Consider the following 22,576-nt stretch of genomic DNA (forward strand, 5'->3'; position numbering starts at 1 on the left):
AGAAAGAAAGAAAAAAAGAAAGAAAGAAAGAAAGAGCCCAGCTTAATTTGGCGTGTCTCTGAGCTTTTCAGACATTTCACCATCCCCAGTTCGGATTTCATCTCCAGCTCGTGATTTAGCGTTAGCATTTAGCCCAACTTTAACACATTTTAACACGTTAATGACCGATCCTGGTCATGAGCGTTAAATTTAACAAAGCTGATGACAAAACATATATTACACGTGTTTTATCCCTTTCAGGTTTAATCCCGACTCTGTTTTAAAGTGTACTTTTAAATGTCAGAGCAATTTGTCTGTCGCGAGGCGCGCGCCGTATCCCTGCTCCGAAAAGAACACTCTGGAGCAATTTTAGAATGAAAAGCATTCATGAACAGCTTTCTAAAAGCACAAACAAAGCACGCTTTTTTTTTTTTTGTTTTCTCTCTAAGAGAAAGCTATTTCTTGTTCCGGTGCTAATGGAGGAATGATAAATTTAGCCCGTGTTGACTCCGGTGCTGACGCCTGCAGGTAAAGAATCCAGGCGAGGGCTTGAGGGGAAAATAAACTACATTTCAGAGTTCATTTCTATTTCAGAAAGAAACGCAGACTTTCAGAACGTTCTGTCCGGCCGAGCAGCACCGCGGGTCAGATGTCCGACCCCCCACGCAAAAAAAAAAAAACACAGAGAAATCAATGTACTGCTGATGAGCTGCTTTACAATCCTTAAAGTGTCTTAAAGTCTCATAGCAGTGTTTCAGTATCCTGCACTCCTGAAAAGAAAAGAAAAGAAAAAACAGAGCGCAGAGGTCATTATATTACGGCCGGGCTGTTGAACACATGGAGCGTGGACCGGGCCCGGGCTCATCTAGACTGATTTAGAGTCTGTGCTCTCAATGAAATTCATCTCGAGGACCATAACGGAATAGAAAGAATGTGTTTTTTTTTTTAAAAAAAGAGCGGGAGGTAAAATAAAGCCATGAACTCAGCTACCGACTAAATAATGTGCTAATAATTTAACGCTTCACTAGCAAGTACGAATCAAAACACCGTGACTTTATGTGTGGGGAAATGCGGATGGAGAGTATCGAGGCCCATCCGAGAGAAATGGACCAGGAAGGAAGAAAGAAAGAAAGAAAGAAAGAAAAGATGCATACATAAGTGATGAGAAAGAAAGAATGTGAGAGAGAAGAAGAAAAGAAAGAGAAGGAATGAAAGACGAAAGGAAATTGGGTAGGTAGAGAAGTTGGATACAATAAAATGTAATAAAGAAAGAAAGAAAGAAAAGATGCTAAAAAGTATGCAAGAGGAAGAAAGAAAAGGAAGGAAAGAAAGAAAGAAAGAAAGAAAGAAAGAAAGAAAGAAAGAAAGGAAAGATCCATGCTAGAATGCATACAAGAGAAAGAAAGAATATAGGAAAGATGCAGGCAAAAGTGAAAGGAAAGAAAGAATGTGAGAGAAAAAAAAAAGAAAAGAAAGAGAAGGAAGGAAAGATGGAAGGAAGGTAGATAGGTAGATAAGTTTTATACAATAAAAAGTAAGAAAGAAAGAAAGAAAAAAGAAAGAAAAGATGCTAAAAAGTATGCAAGAGAAAGAAAGAAAAGGTAGGAAAGAAAGAAAGAAAGAAAGAAAGAAAGAAAGAAAGAAAGAAAGAAAGAAAGAAAGAAAGAAAGAAAGAAAGAACGAAAGAAAAGATGCATGCTGGAATGGTTGCAAGAGAAAGAAAGAAAAAAGAATGTGAGAGAAGAAGAAAAGAAAGAGAAGGAAGGAAAGATGGAAGGAAGGTAGATAGGTAGAGACGTTTTATACAATAAAAAGTAAGAAAGAAAGAAAGAAAGAAAGAAAGAAAGAAAGAAAGAAAGAAAGAAAGAAAAGATGCATGCTGGAATGGTTGCAAGAGAAAGAAAGAAAAAAGAATGTGAGAGAAGAAGAAAAGAAAGAGAAGGAAGGAAAGATGGAAGGAAGGTAGATAGGTAGAGACGTTTTATACAATAAAAAGTAAGAAAGAAAGAAAGAAAGAAAGAAAGAAAGAAAGAAAGAAAGAAAGAAAGAAAGAAAGAAAGAACGAAAGAAAAGATGCATGCTGGAATGGTTGCAAGAGAAAGAAAGAAAAAAGAATGTGAGAGAAGAAGAAAAGAAAGAGAAGGAAGGAAAGATGGAAGGAAGGTAGATAGGTAGAGACGTTTTATACAATAAAAAGTAAGAAAGAAAGAAAGAAAGAAAGAAAGAAAGAACGAAAGAAAAGATGCATGCTGGAATGGTTGCAAGAGAAAGAAAGAAAAAAGAATGTGAGAGAAGAAGAAAAGAAAGAGAAGGAAGGATTGCGTTCGGTTTTTATGCGATTTTTATTTGTATAGTGTTTTTAACAGTATGACATTAACATTTAACAAACCCCGCCCTGTCCCCCATGCTCCCTGTGATAGGCTCCAGGTTCCCCCGTGACCCTGAAAAGGATACGCGCTATAGAAGAGCTCCATCCAGAGGCAGGGCATCAGAACGGATCAGGCAGGTCGGAAGTGCAGGAAGGATCAGCATCTCTAGCATCTCCATAAAATCGTGTGTAGCTTGACAGAAGGAGAGAGGGAGAGATTGTTAAGGCTGTGCTTTTTGTAAAAGAAGGTCTATTGATTGGCTTGAGTGAACAAATACGTCTTCAGCCTGCACTTAAACACTGAGACCGTGTCTGAGTCCCCAACACTAATAGAAGACTGTCCCATAACTGTGGGGCTCTATAAGAGAACGCTCTTCCCCCGGTGTAGCCTGCACTTCACTATAGCCTCCACCTTTTGAGTGAGAAGTTGCATACAATAATAAGTAAGAAAGAAAGAAAGACAGAAAGAAAGAAAAAAGATGCAAGAATGGATGCAAGAGAAAGAAAGAAAAGGAAGGATGGATGAAAGGTAGGAAGTATGCATACAAAAGTGATAAGAAAGAAAGAAAGAATGTGAGATAAAAAAAAAGAAAAAGGAAGAGAAGGAAGGAAAGATGGAAGAAAGAAAAGATGCTAAAAAGTATGCAAGAGAAAGAAAGAAAAGGAAAGAAGGTAGGAAAGAAAGAAAGAAAGAAAGAAAGAAAGAAAGAAAGAAAGAAAGAAAGAAAGAAAGAAAGAAAGAAAGAAAGGAAAGATCCATGCTAGAATGCATACAAGAGAAAGAAAGAATATAGGAAAGATGCATGCAAAAGTGATAAGAAAGAAAGAATGTGAGAGAAAAAAAGAAAAGAAAGAGAAGGAAGGAAAGATGGAAGGAAGGTAGATAGGTAGATAAGTTTTATACAATAAAAAGTAAGAAAGAAAGAGAAAAAAGAAAGAAAAGATGCTAAAAAGTATGCAAGAGAAAGAAAGAAAAGGTAGGAAAGAAATAAGAGATGCATGCTAGAATGCATGCAAGAGAAAGAAAGAAAAGGAAGGATGGATGAAAGGTAGGAAGTATGCATACAAAAGTGATAAGAAAGAAAGAATGTGAGATAAAAAAAAAAGAAAAAGGAAGAGAAGGAAGGAAAGATGGAAGAAAGAAAAGATGCTAAAAAGTATGCAAGAGAAAGAAAGAAAAGGAAAGAAAGAAAGAAAGAAAGAAAGAAAGAAAGAAAGAAAAGATGCATGCTAGAATGCATGCAAGAGAAAGAAAGAGAAGGAAGGTAGAAAAGATGCAAGCAAAAGTGATAAGAAAGAAAGAAAGAAAGAAAGAAAGAAAGAAAGAAAGAAAGAAAGAAAGAAAGAAAGAAAGAAAGAAAGAAAGAAAAGATGCATGCTGGAATGGTTGCAAGAGAAAGAAAGAAAAAAGAATGTGAGAGAAAAAGAAAAGAAAGAGAAGGAAGGAAAGATGGAAGGAAGGTAGATAGGTAGAGATGTTTTATACAATAAAAAGTAAGAAAGAAAGAAAGAAAGAAAGAAAGAAAGAAAGAAAGAAAGAAAGAAAAGATGCTAAAAAGTATGCAAGCGAAAGAAAGAAAAGGTAGGAAAGAAATAAGAGAGAAAGAGAGAAAGAAAGAAAGAAAGAAAGAAAGAAAGAAAGAAAGAAAGAGAGAAAGAAAGAAAGAAAGAAAGAAAAAGATGCTAGAATGGATGCAAGAGAAAGAAAGAAAATGAAGGAGGGAAGGAAGGAGGAAAGAATGAAAGTAAGTAAGAAAGAAAGACCCGCGCGGTGTACACCCCTGTACACCCCTGTACACTCCTTATTCTCATCGTTTATTTGAAGAGTTTCTTGTTGTTCAGTCGTCGTTTGTCTGCATTTATATAAAGTGTGTATTTTACAGTGAGGTTAAACGGCGCTAGAACTGTACCCCTCCGGTGGCTTTTATTAATTACACACACGTCACGGTAAAAAAAAAAAAAAAACGCTGTAAATATTAATTACACTAACTACCTGGCAACGCTTTCTTTTTTCTTTTCTTTTTTTTTTTTTTGTTACAGTTTGCAATTTGATCAATAACGTGCTGAAACCAGACACTTGAAAGCATGTGATGGACGGCTAAATAAATGAATTGTCACAACAAACCGCTGAAGCGTCTCAGCAGCGATGTGTTCAGTCACGCATCCGTGCCATAATAGAGCTTTTAATCATAACGCAAAGGCGTATTAATCTCCCTCATCGGTGAAGAATGCTAAGCTGTAGGACAGTTCATTTATTTATTTATTTTATTTTATTTCGCCCAATACCGGTGCTCTTATTTCTTTTACTCAAATGGCTCTCATTTCTAATTCGAAGGACCTCATGCGATGTGCAGATGTGAGGCGTTGTTACAGTCAGGGAATCTGTATAGCATTACTCGGTATTCAGTGAAATGGATGTAATTCGTAACAAGGGCGTGTGAGGTCAGATCAGCATTATATGTGCTACAAGACCCCTTAAAAGTAATGTCTATAATTCATAAAGAGCGTGAACTCTATGAAATATCAAGCGATCCTCAATACGCTGAAAGAGAAGAACGGGACTGTATTCACTTTTCAGATTTAGTTTTTTTTTTATTTATTTATTTTTTCCCCCCAGCAGGTCCGTTGATATTAGTCGGGTGCGCGGAAACAAGCCTGGGCTTGCGACGATCTGAAGAGGGGATCTTAATGAGGGGGTCTTAATAACTGGGTATTGAAGAGGTGATGTTAAATGTTTAAAAAAGTGATCTTAAAGAGGTGATCTTAATGAGGATATTAGCAAGTGCATCTTAAAAAGTTGATCCTAACAATGGGATCTTAATAGAAAAAGGATCTTAATAGGGGGGATCTTAATGACGATCTTAAGAAGGGGATTGTAACAAGTGGATTTTAAAAAGTGATCTGAACCAGGGGATTTTTAATTGAGGTCTAGGCAAGAGGATCTTAGTGATGTGACTTGAATAAGTCGATCTAAATGAGAGGATCTAAATGAGGGGATCTAGTCAAGAAGATGTTAAAGGGGCTATCAAAACGAGAGGATCTTAATCGTGTGACTTAAGCAAGTGGATCTAAATGAGAGGATCTAAATGAGAAGATCTAGAAAAGAAGATCCTAATGGGGCTATCAAAACAAGAGGATCTTAATGGTGTGACTTGAACAAGAGGATCTAAATGAGGGGATCTAAAAGAAGATCTTAATGGGGCTATCAAAACGAGAGGATCTTAATGGTGTGACTTAAGAAAGTGGATCTAAATGAGGGGATCTAGACAGGAAGATCTTAATGGGACTATCAAAACGAGAGGATCTTAATGGTGTGACTTGAACAAGAGGATCTAAATGAGAGGATCTAAATGAGAGGATCTAAATGAGAGGATCTAAATGAGAGGATCTAGTCAAGAAGATGTTAAAGGGGCTATCAAAACGAGAGGATCTTAATCGTGTGACTTAAGCAAGTGGATCTAAATGAGAGGACCTAGAAAAGAAGATCCTAATGGGGCTATCAAAACAAGAGGATCTTAATGGTGTGACTTGAACAAGTGGATCTAAATGAGAGGATCTAAATGAGGAGATCTAGTCAAGAAGATCCTAATGGGGCTATCAAAACAAGAGGATCTTAATGGTGTGACTTGAACAAGTGGATCTAAATGAGAGGATCTAAATGAGGAGATCTAGTCAAGAAGATCCTAATGGGGCTATCAAAACGAGAGGATCTTAATGATTTGAATTAAGCAAGTGGATCTAAATGAAGGGATCTAAACGAGAGGATCTAAATGGGGGGATCTTAATGGTGTGACTTGAACAAGTTGATTAAATGAGAGGATCTAAATGGGGGATAATGGGGGGACCAAAACAAGACAAGCTTAGTAAGTGGATCTTAATGGGGATCTAAATGCGTGGTTCTTATCCAAGGGATCTCAAGGAGTGGGGCTTAATGAGGGGATATTAACAAAAGGGTCACAATAATCCCAAATGAAAGGGGATCGTAACAGGAGGATCAGTGGACTACATGATAAACCCGAAGACATGTACTGCGCCTGCACTGCTTAAACAGCGACTAATAGACCTCACCGTCAAACCGAATTTTACATAAGTGTCCAAAAACCAACTTTCTATCCCTTCTTTATTTCAATTGATCCATTTTTTTTTCTCTGTCTGGTTTGTCCTCGGCAGCTTTCATTAGCAATTCAGAGCTAGCTTTTGCATAATGCCCCGTGTCTCCGTCTTCCATCTCCTACTGGCCCACTCACAGAGCCTCATTAGTGTCTTTCTTCTCAGACGTACCGAGGGCAAGAGGGTGAGAGCGAAATGTGATTTATTCAGGATAGATAGAAATCACATGCACGCGCACACATACATACACACACACACACGCACACACCATCTGACTGTAGGCTTCAGATGTGACTGAGTTTGTCCACTGGATAATGATTTCATAAAGTGGCCTGATTTTCTCTTTACATCTCAGTGAATCAAGCCTGCGCCCTGTCTCTACTCAAATTCCTACAAAACATACGAAAAGTTCCGTTCCGTTTCCAAAGTTTCAAGAATAAAGCCCAGCGGGAGTTTTTATCCAGTCCCCTTCAGAGCCCCCTTTTTTCCCCAGTATTTTTGAGTGGAATGTTAAATTTTTTTATCATTTCAAAATATTTCGTTTTTGTTTTTATTTGCTGTGTTTACAACACGACCATAGAACAGTGTTTAATTGTTACAGTATTTCATTTTTTGTGCACTTGTGTTCTTTTTTCTTCTCCCAGATCTAAACATCGGCACTGAGGAAAAGTGACATTACTGATGAGCAGGAAACTACGCCATGGCTGAAAGGAAGATCATTTTTCTATGTGGTGAGTCTGAAGAACTCTAACACTACAAACACACGAGTGATGACCAGCATGCTCTGCACACTCTACACGCTCTACACACTCTACACGCTCTACACACTCTACACGCTCTACACACTCTACAAGCTCTATACACTCTACATGCTCTATATGTTCTACACGCTCTACATACTCTACACACTCTACATGCTCTACATGCTCTGCACACTCTACATGCTCTGCACACTCTACATGCTCTATACACTCTACATGCTCTATACACTCTACATGCTCTACACACTCTACAAGCTCTATACACTCTACATGCTCTGCACACTCTACATGCTCTATACACTCTACATGCTCTACACACTCTACATGCTCTGCACACTCTACAAGCTCTACACACTCTACATGCTCTATACACTCTACATGCTCTATACACTCTACATGCTCTACACACTCTACAAGCTCTATACACTCTACATGCTCTGCACACTCTACAAGCTCTATACACTCTACATGCTCTATACACTCTACATGCTCTGCACACTCTACATGCTCTACACACTCTACATGCTCTACACACTCTACATGCTCTATATGTTCTACACGCTCTATACACTCTACATGCTCTATATGTTCTACACGCTCTATACACTCTACACGCTCTATACACTCTACATGCTCTACACACTCTACATGCTCTATATGTTCTACACGCTCTATACACTCTACATACTCTGCACACTCTACATGCTCTATACACTCTACATGCTCTATACACTCTACATGCTCTATATGTTCTACACGCTCTATACACTCTACATGCTTTATATGTTCTACATACTCCACACACTTTACATGCTCTATATTCTATATATGCTCTACATACTCTATACACTATACTGTAGAAGAACTATATGCTATATATGTTCTACACATTCTATACACACTCTATACACTACACGCTGTATACACACTCTATAAACTATACCGTAGAAGCTTTATATGCTATATATGTTCTACACGCTCTATACACTACACACTCTATAAACTATATATGCTCTACAACACTATATACACTACATGCTATATATATATATATATATATATATATATATATATATATATATATATATATATATATAAGGACATCCTGTTATAGGAAAATAATCAACTTCAGGGGGTTAACAGTAAGTGAGAAATTGACCTCAGGGGTCAAGGTCATGTTGTTTACACTACAACACTTTTATAGTCATGTTTCTAGATTTCATGACTCATTTCTCTATGACTGCTAATATCAGCGCTCTGGAGTTACAGTGGATTGCATCACAGATAGAGAACATCTGAGGACAAAGATCTCTCTCTCTCTCTCTCTCTCTCTCTCTCTCTCTCCCTCTCTCTCTCTCACACTATTCTGTACACACATTCACCAGCTGAGATATACAGTAACTTGACCAAAGTGCAAGCTTACACAGATTCATTCCAGAAACTACAATAGCACAATGATCCGCTGTGTTTTAACTAGCTAGCTGTATTCAGAGGTGCGAATAAACAAAGAACAATTACTTTATTGGTTTTTAAATCTAAGACCATTCTTCAATTTCTTCTCACTACATTTACAAACATCGCTGCATACATTTCATTTGAATCATATATTCATAAATTCATAAGGTGACTTTTTAGCCTCAGACATATCCAGATATAGCCAGTGGGTGTTTTCTTATTTCAAACCTGAGGCAAAAAAACCAAACAAACAAAAAAAAAAAAACAGCCATGGTAGACTCTTTGAAAGATTTGAACGATTATGAGTACGAGTAGCAACTAAGTATGCTCGCTACCATTCCGAACAGGGAATAATGAGGCCCGTATATGCGCTGTAACCCTTTGGCAATCGATACACCTTAGATTTCAAATCAATATGTTCCTGTGAGGGACTCATTGTTAATTTTAAGTCTCGGGATCGTGTGCTGGATCAAAAGATATCCCTTTATAAATATCCCATAAGTGCAAAGCAAAGATCTAAGAGGGAAAAATATGAAATATTAAAATGTTCAGGTCTGAGAGGTTTACAGATCCACACACAGCTCAGGATGCTGCTAATCATTGATTGTTTTTTTTTTTTTTTTTGTGTGTGTGTGTGTGTGTGAAAGAAAAAGCTTGGCAAGCTTTCATGGTGAAGAAACCTTCTGTTAAAACCCACACCTGCGTTTAATCTACTACACATTGCATCACCTGCTTCTACCTTCACTTGGTTTACTTCACATCACATAATATATGGTGGTCCCTTATCATTGATGGACAGGGTATTGAGACAGGGCCAATATATTGTTCAACAGGTGGCACCACTGATTCCCCTTTCACGTCACAGTTCCTGTGGTGTTTGTTATTGTCTGCATTTCGGACCATATTAGAACAACCGAATATATTTAAACCTGTGATTTGCAGCTGAACTTCTACTAACTAATTACGTTGTCATCGAGGCTACAAGCTACTCCAACGTTTACAACGTTTCCATACCGAATCAGAAGTCCATGCTTCGTGATCTGACACCAGACCGGCTGCCTCTTTAGCATTCAGGACAGATTGCACAATGCAATAAAAATGCGCCGAGGCCTCAGTATCTATGATTTACTACAGTTTTACAGAGTGAGAACTGCTTCCTGGGAAAAGTTCCAAACTCTGAAATGACATGCAGCGGAAGCAGGTCTTTTATCCAGAAAATCTTGTGTTCAGGGCGTTTAATACGGTAGTTCAAGGTAACAGGATGTTTGGAGCAGGTTCCTAAACAGAGCCAGTAAAGTCAAATTTAACTGCTTAGTGATCATATGTGCTAAGAAATGATACTTAAGGGAAAGTATAAAAGCATAATAGCACATGCTCAGTAAGAATCCGGTTTGTTTTTCTTCTTCTACGTCTCCAGCAGGCAACTTTAAACAATCTAGTTGTCTAGGGTGCTCAGACTACTGAGTTATCCAGCATTGGTCTATAAACCATGGCTGTGTAGAGATGCTAAGCTTTTTGCGCTTCGCTCAGCACATAGTTGGTGCATTGGTACATCATCTAGACACACTGTAGATTAGCGACTGGTTTGGAAATCATCCACATAGACTAATGAATGTGTCTCATGTTAGAATGAAAATCAGGCTGCCCTTGTCATTGCTATTTGGGTGTGGAGCTGGAAGCCCTTGTCAGCATTTTTAATTTTTATTTTGCAAATATCATGCATAAATGAATAAATAACTCAGTAGGTTCTGGAGCACAGTGAGAATCCAGTTGTCCTACATGCATGTGCAAAGGGTGAATTAGCTCCTCTGGTGGTCATTAGCGGACATGATTAACTTTGAATGCAGATGCAGGCAAGATGTCAAACCCAAGCAGAGGTCAAGTTCGTAACTAGACAGATAATCTATAAATCTAATTGATGATTGAAGTGTGCGAGCAATAAATGTGCAGTTGTATATGTGATAAATGTTAATTGCTATTCTATATGTGATAAGTGTCACAGAGACTTTAGAGTGGTTCATGGGTGGTTCATCATGCGCAAAGTGGAGGAATCGTCTCACTAGCACAGATGAGAGATTACACCAGCTCATCAATTAGCACCATGTAGGAAGGTGGTGGGTTTTAATTAAAATTGGATTTCAAACCATCTCTTAAGTGTCACAGCATTGAGATAAACACTCGAATCTATAGTTTTTTAATTTCGGAATTAGCATATGAATTTGTGAAGCTTAAAGATGTCCGTAGTGAATCTTCTCTGATTAGAGGAAAGGAGTCATGTTGATGCAGAAATACCTGTGAAACACAGATAAAGCTGACAAATGTGAAAAACGATCGCATGGAAATCTGCAGGGAAATGAAAAATAGATTCAGTACGTCACGGTCACTCTAAGAGGACGTTCATCCAGAACTCCTGTCTGTTTGGTTTATTAACACATATATTTAAAGAAAATAGTATTGTTCTACTTGTTGCTAGGCATAAAGAGTAAGTGTAAAACCCTGTTAGATAATGTATAGATAATCACCAGCAAAGGTGTGTTTCTGCATTAGGTGTGTGGCCAGTTGAAGCGGTGTGTGTTTGTGTGTGGGTTGTGTGGCCAGTTGAAGCGGTGTGTGTTTGTATACGGGTTGTGTGGCCAGGTGAAGCGGTGTGTGTTTGTATACGGGTTGTGTGGCCAGTTGAAGCGGTGTGTGTTTGTGTGTGGGTTGTGTGTGCAGTTGAAGCGGTGTGTGTTTGTATACGGGTTGTGTGGCCAGTTGAAGCGGTGTGTGTTTGAATGTTGGTTGTGTGGCCAGTTGAAGCGGTGTGTGTTTGTGTGTGGGTTGTGTGGCCGGTTGAAGCGGTGTGTGTTTGTGTGTGGGTTGTGTGGCCAGTTGAAGCGGTGTGTGTTTGTATACGGGTTGTGTGGCCAGTTGAAGCGGTGTGTGTTTGTATACGGGTTGTGTGTGCAGGTGAAGCGGTGTGTGTTTGTATACGGGTTGTGTGGCCAGTTGAAGCGGTGTGTGTTTGTATACGGGTTGTGTGTGCAGGTGAAGCGGTGTGTGTTTGTATACGGGTTGTGTGTGCAGGTGAAGCGGTGTGTGTTTGTGTGTGGGTTGTGTGTGCAGGTGAAGCAGTGTGTGTTTGTATACGGGTTGTGTGTGCAGGTGAAGCGGTGTGTGTTTGTATACGGGTTGTGTGTGCAGTTGAAGCGGTGTGTGTTTGTATATGGGTTGTGTGTGCAGGTGAAGCGGTGTGTGTTTGTATACGGGTTGTGCGGCCAGTTGAAGCGGTGTGTGTTTGTATACGGGTTGTGTGGCCAGTTGAAGCGGTGTGTTTGTGTGTGGGTTGTGTGGCCAGTTGAAGCGGTGTGTGTTTGTATACGGGTTGTGTGGCCAGTTGAAGCGGTGTGTGTTTGAATGTTGGTTGTGTGGCCAGTTGAAGCGGTGTGTGTTTGTATACGGGTTGTGTGGCCGGTTGAAGCGGTGTGTGTTTGTGTGTGGGTTGTGTGGCCGGTTGAAGCGGTGTGTGTTTGTATACGGGTTGTGTGGCCAGTTGAAGCGGTGTGTGTTTGTATACGGGTTGTGTGTGCAGGTGAAGCGGTGTGTGTTTGTATACGGGTTGTGTGGCCGGTTGAAGCGGTATGTGTTTGTATACGGGTTGTGTGGCCAGTTGAAGCGGTGTGTGTTTGTATATGGGTTGTGTGTGGCCAGTTGAAGCGGTGTGTGTTTGTGTGTGGGTTGTGTGGCCAGTTGAAGCGGTGTGTGTTTGTATACGGGTTGTGTGGCCGGTTGAAGCGGTATGTGTTTGTATACGGGTTGTGTGGCCGGTTGAAGCGGTGTGTGTTTGTATACGGGTTGTGTGGCCAGTTGAAGCGGTGTGTGTTTGTGTGTGGGTTGTGTGGCCAGTTGAAGCGGTGTGTGTTTTTATACGGGTTGTGTGGCCGGTTGAAGCGGTGTGTGTTTGTGTGTGGGTTGTGTGGCCAGTTGAAGCGGTGTGTGTTTGTGTGTGGGTTGTGTGTGGCCAGTTGAAGCGGTGTGTGTTTGTGTGTGGGTTGTGTGGCCGGTTGAAGCGGTGTGTGGGTTTTGTGGCCAGTTCCAGCACTCTGAGGCTTCAATCACAGATTAATTAGGACAGATGTGTCCTCTCGGCTCGTCACCAGGGAGAGCCGGAATGCCAGACGTGGTGGTTTGCAGCTGTGATTAACAAGTGTATCGGCCTGCTTAGTTCCATCAGGATTGTTTTGTTGTCTCTGGGTAATTGGTGTAAAAGGCGAAGCTCGGATTAAGCGGAGGAGATCTGGTATGATTTTGTGTTGAAAATAATTAGCATTGGATTTGTTCTCCTAGCTCTGTGTGTTTCACCTCATCTCATAAAAAATTCATAGGATTTTAATGAGTGAGAGATTTTGATGGATTTCAGACAAATGAAAGCTCTAAAATTGAAAGTATGACCTCAAAGCCCACCCCTCACCCTTAACCTGACCAATCAGAACAATGAATGTGTAACAGATTAGTCATTTATAGGTTATAGGAATGTGTGGGTTAAAGAAAGAAAGAAGGAAAGAAAGAAAGCACTGACAAGTATGCTGCCAGCTCTCTCTCTCTCTCTCTCTCTCTCTCTCTCTCACACACACACACACACACACACACACACACACACACACACACACACACACACACACACACACACACACACACACACAGTACATTCCTGCTAATTACTTATATATAGAGTGTACTAATGGGCACACAGATGGTTGTGAATACATCAGAGTAACACTCCATCTGATACACACACACACACACACACACACACACAAACACACACACACACACACACACAGGAAGTAAGGGAAGTGTACTGCATTGTTTACACACTTTAATTTGGACCGATATAGTCTCCAAGTCACTGTGTTTATTCTGGAGAGTGTAAACATTCAGGTTTGTGATGGTTTTAATGAGCTCATGCTTTCCTGGTGTTTGGTGTTAACTGAGGAAGGAGAAGATGTTCCTCAGCACTGAGCATCATCACTCACTGTCACAATCCAGACCACTTTCTTTAAAGAAGGGGAAAGAAGAGATGAAGCACCTGACACTTCACATCCCATCTGAAAGAGATCTGGGTGATAAAGTTTCCAGGAGCCAACGTAGAAAACTTGCTGAGTGGGGAAGTAGAAACGAGTCGAGCAGCTGTTCCCTGTCCGAGCACGTCCACGTGGAGGATAAGTAGTCAGAGAAAGTTCTGGCTCCGTCTGCCATGGCAGGTTCTTCATATCTGTAAAATACTGCAAAGGGAAAATGAGAGAAACTTAACTGTATTCATTCATTCATTCATTCATTCATTCATTCATTCAAGAAAGAAAGAAAGAAAGAAAGAAAGAAAGAAAGAAAGAAAGAAAAAGAAAGAAAAAAATAGCTAGTAGAAAGAAAAAGAAAGAAAGAAAAAAGAACAAAATGGCTAGTAGAAAGAAAGAAAGAAAGAAAGAAAGAAAAAAGAACAAAATAGCTAGTAGAAAGAAAGAAAGAAAGAAAGAAAGAGAGAGAGAGAGAGAAAGAGAGAGAGAGAGAAAGAAAGAAAAAAAAACAAAATAGCTAGTAGAAAGAAAGAAAGAAAGAAAGAAAGAAAGAAAAAGAAAGAAAAAAATAGCTAGTAGAAAGAAAAAGAAAGAAAGAAAAAAAGAACAAAATGGCTAGTAGAAAGAAAGAAAGAAAGAAAGAAAGAAAGAAAGAAAGAAAGAAAGAAAAAAGAACAAAATAGCTAGTAGAAAGAAAGAAAGAAAGAAAGAAAGAAAGAAAGAAAGAAAGAAAGAAAAAAAGAAAGAGCTAGTAGAAAGAAAAAGAAAGAAAGAAAGAAAGAAAGAAAGAAAAAAGAACAAAATATCTAGTAGAAAGAAAGAAAGAAAGAAAATAGCTAGTAGAAAGAAAAAGAAAGAAAGAAAAAAGAGCAAAATATCTAGTAGAAAGAAAGAAAGAACAAAATAGCTAGTAGAAAGAGAAAGAAAGAAAGAAAAGCAGGGGAAATAATATAGTATGTAAAAAAGAATACTCTCTTTTAGAACACGACAATGTTGTGAGTAATAGTAATCTGTAGTAGTAAGTAAGCTACTAGTAAAGGTAGTAAGGTGTGTGTGTGTGCGCATGTGCGCGCGTGTGCGCATGTGCGTGCGTATGTGTGCGCATGTGCGCGCGTGTGCGTGTGTATGTGTGCGCGTGTGCGTGCGCGTGTGCGTGTGCGCTGCCTTACTGTGCCAGCAGCTTGAATCTCTGCAGGAGGGAGGCTTTACACTCACAGGTTTTAAGTCAGACCTAAGAATGAGGACACACACACACACACACACACACACACACACACACACACACACACACACACACACCCTTCAGAGCTGCATATGGTATTAAATAAACAGAGTTGTGCTGGTAGAGTAAATCCAGGTACACACAGTTTTCTCATGAAGTGTGTCTCGGCCTTTCGCAGTAGGCCGTGGACTCGGGGAACGGCGGTTAGTTTACACACACTCCACACACACACTTCATTTCAAATGCATTTTTTTAAAATTCAGTTCATATTTCCAAACGAAAATCCAGGCAAAAATAACGAAATGGTCAAAAACCTTGAGCTCCCACCGTGCCCCGAATACACACATCTTTCCTCTCACTTCCTGGCTCCACCCATACGCGGTGACGTATACGTTCCTAAAACCCCACACCTGAACGCAAATGAACCGAATATGTTCATAAATTCAGATGTAAATATGCACATAGTAATAATAATAATAACAATAATAATAATAATAATAATAATAATAATACTAATAATAATAATAATAATAATAATAACAATAAACACATACACAGCTTATAATGAATAAACTCCAATACAACACGTATTATAGACCAAAAGCTTCCACATTCCAGCCCCTAATTCTTCTTTACAAGTAACCGCAACAAATACTTCAGTATCCGTACCAGACCTGAAGAAAAGTATTTCATTCACATTGGTAGGGAAGTATTCTTTCACCCACCTTCTCCAAAACAAGTCCACTAAGTATTGGACTTGTCTCCAGCGTCTTCGAATATACAAGTCTACTTCCTTAAACAGACCAGATGGTAACACGGGTTTCGCTCTGAGCTGTATGATGTCATTTGGTGTAAATGCTTCGAGGTCTTCTGGATGATCTGGAGACGGCGTGATCGGACGGTCATTCGGTATTGCTTCTATTTCACATTAAACAGCTTGCAGAGCTTCATCGTCTAACATCGCTACTGAGTACAGCACTTGCTGGACTAAGCGCTCCCATGATGGGCACCATGAGGCGGGTCGAAGGTCCATTTTATGTTTTGTTGATAAGGGAGTTCTGGATCTTACTTTGATTTAACTCTTACAACGCATTTTTAATTCCGATTACCACCGGTACCATTGTCTGAGCGAATTTCCTTCACTTGCCCTCATCGACATACGAATCGCATTGATAGAGGAGTCCATATCGAGGGTATGGGCTATTTCAATGTGAAATGCTCAACATGTCGAACATCTACATCTAACACCGTATCTTTTAACGGTGCGCCTTCCTCGCTTGCTTTCGATTGGGCCGAAATGATCCATACCGACGTAAAGAAATGGAGGATGGTCTACAGAGATTCGGTCTGCAGGCATTTTTCGTTCGCCTGGCTGTCGTCTCTTTCGTTCACAAATCACACATTCTTTGATTATTTTCCTAGAAGCTGAGTTGGCATGCGGAGTCCAGTAGTGCCGACGAGGAGGTGAGACCATGTGGTTTCTTCCTTCCTCTCTGCCCTATTTTTTTTCACGCACATGTCGGAGAATGAGTTTTGAAACATGACGATATTTTGGTAAAATGACAGGATGCTTCACCTCTTCCGCCAGAGCTGACTTGCCTTCCACCCACTCTCGACACTCCTTCAACAGTCGGTACAAATGACTTATATATCCTTTTTGAGTACCTGATTTTAAAGAAGACATTTCCTCTCTGAAATGTTCTCTTCATCACATCTCAAATCGTCATCACAAAGCGTTGGACTCAGACACTCAGGGGTGTGTTGCTTTGTTTTCTGTTCACTGAGTTGGTTCTTTTCTTTCACTTTCCATTTCAGAACTTCCAGAAACTTACGAATCCATCCTACTGCTCTTTTTTTTTTTTTTTTTTTTTTAGATGTGTTCAGTCTGTGAAGTAATTCCAGAGTCGACTCGTTGGAGGTTCCTTTTCACCGGTCACAGAAACACAAGCGCAGATCTTTTCTCTCACTTCTGGATCATTATCCAGAATCGAGTTCACGTCTTCCTTCGCTCCGGGGCATTGAGATGGAAAAGGAAGTCGGGCCCGACGTGATCCAGACTTGAGGCTGAAGGAAGTCTTCCGTTTTCATGCCTCTTGAATCTGCATCTGTGAGGCCTTTGAATGGGTGTGAACAATGGAGATTCTGTTCGCTACGTAAGTTTTGAATCTTTTCGTCGTGTTAGCTGTGTATTTCAGTACTGTAGTGCTGTCTGACCAAAAGAACGATTCATGCAGATGAATCTGCGACTCTGAGTTCAGCTTCCTGTCTAAGTGTACAGCGGGGACGGCTGCTGCTAATTCCAGTCTCGGTATGGTTCGTTCAAAGTACTCTGGCCTTTCCTATGGCGGATGCCACATTCGCTTCTCCTGTGTCGTTTAGGAGTCTGAGGGACGACAGAGCCCCGTACCCAGCCTCGCTTGCATCCTCGCTTGCATCTTCGCATGTTAAGCATCTTTTCACGCTAAAAGGTGTTTAAAGGAATCAACTCATCGAGCCATCTTTGCCATCTTAAAGAAATATTCAAAGGGATCTTTTCATCCCATGGATGTTTGAATCCACTTTTGGCAGAAAGAATGATGGATGACCGAAACCCCAAAGAATCCTAAACTGAACTCACGATGGATAAAATGCCACGTCTCGTTATTGAGTGCTGTTTGACTGCTATGCTGAAAGTGATGTGGTTCTAGTGCCTTTGGAACTTTGACATCTGTAAGCAGCGTAATGCTTGCCTTTATTGGTGTCAAATCAACATCCTGCAAGCAGGACCACTTTCTAATGTCCTTTTCTTTAGGAATGTTGTCTTCGGTGACTGGGATTGATTTCTGTGTATATACGTCAGGTAATTCTAGGAATTCATTTTCCTTTCACTTCTAATCCAGAAACACGGTAACTGGTCACAAGCTTTTCCTGACCCATAGTTTTCAGAAGTACTTTCATATTTCAGGAGCATTTAATTGGGCCATCAGTTCACCTGTCCAAAACGTTGCAGAGTTACCTGGATCAAGGGGTGCGTACGTCTGCACGACTTTGGCTCCCTTACGCAATTTCACAAGTTGGGTCTTTCCTTTGAATTTCCTTACTGTCGATAGTTGGGTGACGTCGGTGAGAAATCTGACAATTCTTGCCGTTTTGACAGGTTTTGCTCATATACCCATGTCCCAAACATCCAAAGCGCGATCTTTTCGTCTTCATAAATTCCACCTTTTCTTTGTTTGCTTTACCTTTGAATGCATCACAAACTTCCATTATGTGGCCTTTACCATGTACCATGCATGGCTTTTCCCACTGCACTCGAGGCAGTAGAACTTAATTTCAGCTTGCCATTCATCTTTTCTGTGACTGTAGTAACTGTGGTAGCAAAACCGCTCCCTCTGCTGGCGGATCTGATATCGGTCTTTACAGTTGTTGTTACTTTAGAGATTCTGTCTCGTCCGTTGGGCTTTGTACGTCACCAAATTCAGGATCCGATGCAGCTCGTGTCTGTCCTTCAATGACTCTTTAAACTTGACTTTTCTCTCGTGACTATCCTGTATGCTGCAAGCAATTGTTCTCCGTTTGGAAGGCAGCTTCGGAAGCAATCGTCCTCAAATTATCTGAATCGTCCAGCTCCTCTACAAAATTGACGTCTTGCGTAGTGTTAGAGCAGCCACGAAGAAAGAGCGCATATGATCTTAGATCTGGTCCATCCTCTGCTTTTAAAGCAGTCCAATTCAAAGCCTGATGCTATCTTTATACTGTTCACCAAAGTTCCATTCAAGTTGCTGCTTTGCTTCATTTCATCCTGTTTCAGGATCCATGCGCATGTAACTCCGAACCAAATTTTTTGGGGTTGTCCAACTGTAAATTGCTCTAAACAATAGAGTCTGTCTTGCATACTCTCGGTCTTGTTTTCAGTACCTTGTTCAAATGCTTTATTGAAGGATCTGGATCTCCACTGAACACAGGAATTTCCCCTCATTGGAAGAAGGGATGATTGCTGTTGCTTTACCAACAAAGCGGCTATTTCATTTTGTTTTTTCGAACCATCTGCAAGAGCGGTATTGTCCAGAGTAGATGAGTCCGTTCTATCAGAATTTTTTCAAAGCTTTGATGTGCTTTAACCGTCGGAGTCGATTGTTTGACCTGATTTGTTTGAGCCTTTGGTGTTCTTGCAGGTGGAATATATTCAGTAGATGGATAAGTACTGCTTGTGTCAGACTTTGCACTTCCTTTTGTGCTGTTTGAGCTCGTTTTTTTTTCGAGGAGTGATTCAGATTTTTGGAAAACATTCACCTTTGCATCTGCTGCAGCCATTTCAGATTCGAACGCAAGCGTTTTCTTCTCTGCTTTTAATTTTTTGCTCCGAAGCTTGGGCTTTAGCTTTTAGTGCAGCACATTCCGCTTCAGCCTGCAGAAAATCAGCAGAGGGACTCATTTTGCCTTTTAAAGAAACTCTAGATGATTTCCGGGAAGTTCTTTTAGAGGACTTATCAGTGGCCTGAAATACACTATCGTTATTCCCAAGAGCACCTTCCAAGACCTCATCACTTATACCTTTTGGATTTTCACCCATACATATTTCAATCCCATTCAGAAATACCTCGAAGAGAATTCATTTTGGTTCATGCCAGTCTACGTGGTCAGCCTCCTTTTCATCATCATCCAACAAACTCTGAACATTCCGCTTTCTCGTCAAAGCTCCAAGTTTTCCTCTGCGAGATACGAGCGACTTCAACAGTTCATTCTCTCGCATGGCGGCTTAGTGAATTAAACTCTTCACCACGTACTCACGGAAACCCACGTTCTCCTCCAGCACGTGGTGCAAACTCCATTCTCCGTCACGTTTTTTGACTTTAATGTTTCAGACGTTCGTATTAGGCCATGGATTCAGGGAACAGCGGTTATTTTACACGCACTCCACTCCACACATCGTCTTCATTCCAAACATTAATTTTGTCTATTAAAGCAATGATTTCATTTATAATAATAATAAAGTGTTTAACAATAATAATAATAACAAAGTGGTCTGAAAACTGTGAGCTTCCACCGTGCCACAAATCCACACGTTTGTTCTTCTCACTTCCTCGTTCCACCAATACACGGTGACATGTACATTCCTACAACCCGACACGTGCATGCAAATGAACTAAAAAAGTTCATAAATGCAAATACAAATATGCACATAGTATTAATAATAATAGTAATAGTAATAATAATAATAATAATAATAATAAGCAAATACACAACTTATAATAAATAAACCCCAACACAACACTTACTATAGACCAAAGGCTACAACAAAGTGTGTCACTGTGATGCAGCTGATGCTGTATTTGGAGGACATTGATTTTTTCTGTGTGTGTGTGTGTGTGCACACATGGGAATCACAGGTCATGAAATCTGGACATGTCTTAGCCATGAAAAATCCAAGTAGTTCAAACCCGTATCTCATTTGTTCCTCTGTCTTTTTATACTGTAAGTCCTGATAAAGTCTCAGTCCAGAGGAACGGGTCAGGATGGAAGCACTGCCTGGTTTCTCAGACGGAGGAACCCCAGAGATGGCACCAATACGTCACGTAAATCAGAGCTCACTTCGGAAAAGAGCTGCTCGGCGAGACAGAACAACCCTTTTGGACATTCAAAAGCACACGAGTGAATTAATTAAGTCTAGCGTATGGTACAGAGCTTGTTATGCCTGTTGTAAGAGCCGCTGTAGCTAAATGTGAATGATGTAATTAGTAAACCCCGAATGGCTAAGATGGAGATAAAGACAAAGTGAGTGTGTTAAGTACAACTGAAGCTGTAAGATATATATATATATATATATATATATATATATATATATATATATATATATATATATATATATATATATATATACACACACGTATACAGTATATACTGGCTTGGAGAGTCTTTGAATTTGGTGCAGGCAGCTACAGGAAGCCAGTGGAGGGAGGTGAAGAGCTTTTATTGATGTTATACAGAATGAAAATACAGGATCGTGCAGTTGTTGAAACGTGGTCTGTAAAGCTCAAGCAGTCATCAAAACTCTCCCCAAGGTTTCTGGCAGTTCTAGTTGTCTTGAATGTGGTTGAGCCTATCTATACAGGCTGTGGTTGATTGAGGGGCAGGCAGGGATGACGAGATGCTCTGTCTTTGGCAAGTTGAGATTAAGGTGACATTCCTTCATCTAGTCCGAGATGTCAGACAGGCAGGCAGTGATGCGGACTGAGATGAATGGATCTTCAGGTTGGAAGGACAAATAGAGCTGAGTGTCATCAGCATAGCAGTGAGGCCATGTGACTCAGTCGCACTCCCCAGAGATGTAGTATACATTAAAAAGAGCAGTGGACCCTGACCTGACCCCTGGGGAACCCCAGTTGTTTATCTAGTAATCTAGTAATCTGGTACCTGAGTACTGTAAGTTATTAATTAATGAACTTTTATTTTAGATCAATAGTGACAGTGATACATGTCACTGTTGGCTGTGTGAGTTAAAGACTCTCTAATGATCACAGTACAATGTATTTCTCTTTTAGCACACACACACAGGCAGCACTTTTTGCTAACATTGACCGAGTTAATTGTGTGAGATTGGAGGATTCAGCCCTGGGCTCATTGCAGTGGATTTCTAACTACCATCTATACTGCACCGCCACCAACACTTTCCCAATGAATCCAATCAATAGCTCAATGGCTGAAAAGAAAAGCCTCCAGGCTCGACATAAACTCCTTAAAAGTTTACAATTATGGAGAAAATGCTTGCTGTTTTCTCGTGAGAGGAAAACAGATCTGAGTTGACTTTTTTTTTTTTCCTCAAGCTTTGCTGTAGGAACACTGTCATTATACAATATAGAGTGAAGGTTCAAAGCCATGCTTGCTCATACGTAAAGTCAGTCATTGTGCTGTGGCACATTCGTGGGATACGAGCACACCAGAACACCTGCTGATCAAATGAAGGCTTCCTGAGTACTTATTACCACAATCTGTTTACGTGACACAGCTGAGGCACAAAAGAGCACCTGTGCAGGTAATCTCACGTCGTCTTGAAGGGAAATATTACAACTCGGTACTGCACCAACATCAACTCTGCACAGGCCAGGAGGAATATGAGATTATTAGTTACGCATTGGGATTTGTAAATCCAGCCCGACATTTTTTACTTAACATTAAAAACTTAAAATTACAAAGAGAACTTTTTATGATTATGATATGCATTAAAATCTGTATGGGGGGGGGGGGGGGAGTGCATGGCTGCACCACTTTACATTGGAAATCTAGGAGTCAGCAATTTCTCTGCATGATGGACACTCAGAGCCAGATTGGTTATGGCTTCTACTTTGAGTTCAATCTATTTAGCTGGTGACAGAACACACACACACACACACACACACACACACACACACACACACACACACTGCATTTAAAGCAGGTAGTGCAGCTTAATGTATAAAGGAGGTGTGTGCCCAGTGAAGCATTGAACAAATTTCTACCTCTGGCTGAGTATCCATCAGCAAAGGACTCCACAGTTAACTCTTACCCCAATCCCTTTTGTAATTATTAGCAGGAACCAATCACAGCAGATGGGTTTTGTTTTGTTGAGAGCAGGATGACCTAAAACCAAGATAAACCTAGAACCATTACA

General features: G+C 40.2%; 1 protein-coding gene across 1 annotated transcript in view; it reads left to right on the forward strand.

Annotated features, from left to right (window-relative positions):
• lingo2 (leucine rich repeat and Ig domain containing 2) overlaps positions 1-22,576 on the forward strand; it is a 284,104-nt gene that overhangs the window by 170,913 nt on the left and 90,615 nt on the right. Inside the window, exon 4 of the mRNA XM_017473348.3 lies at positions 7,102-7,188. The gene's annotated coding sequence lies outside the window, so the exon portion shown is untranslated. The remainder of the gene's footprint in view (positions 1-7,101; positions 7,189-22,576) is intronic.

The sequence above is a fragment of the Ictalurus punctatus genome, chromosome 8, assembly GCF_001660625.3.
Source record: "Ictalurus punctatus breed USDA103 chromosome 8, Coco_2.0, whole genome shotgun sequence".
Taxonomy (NCBI): Eukaryota; Metazoa; Chordata; class Actinopteri; order Siluriformes; family Ictaluridae; genus Ictalurus; species Ictalurus punctatus.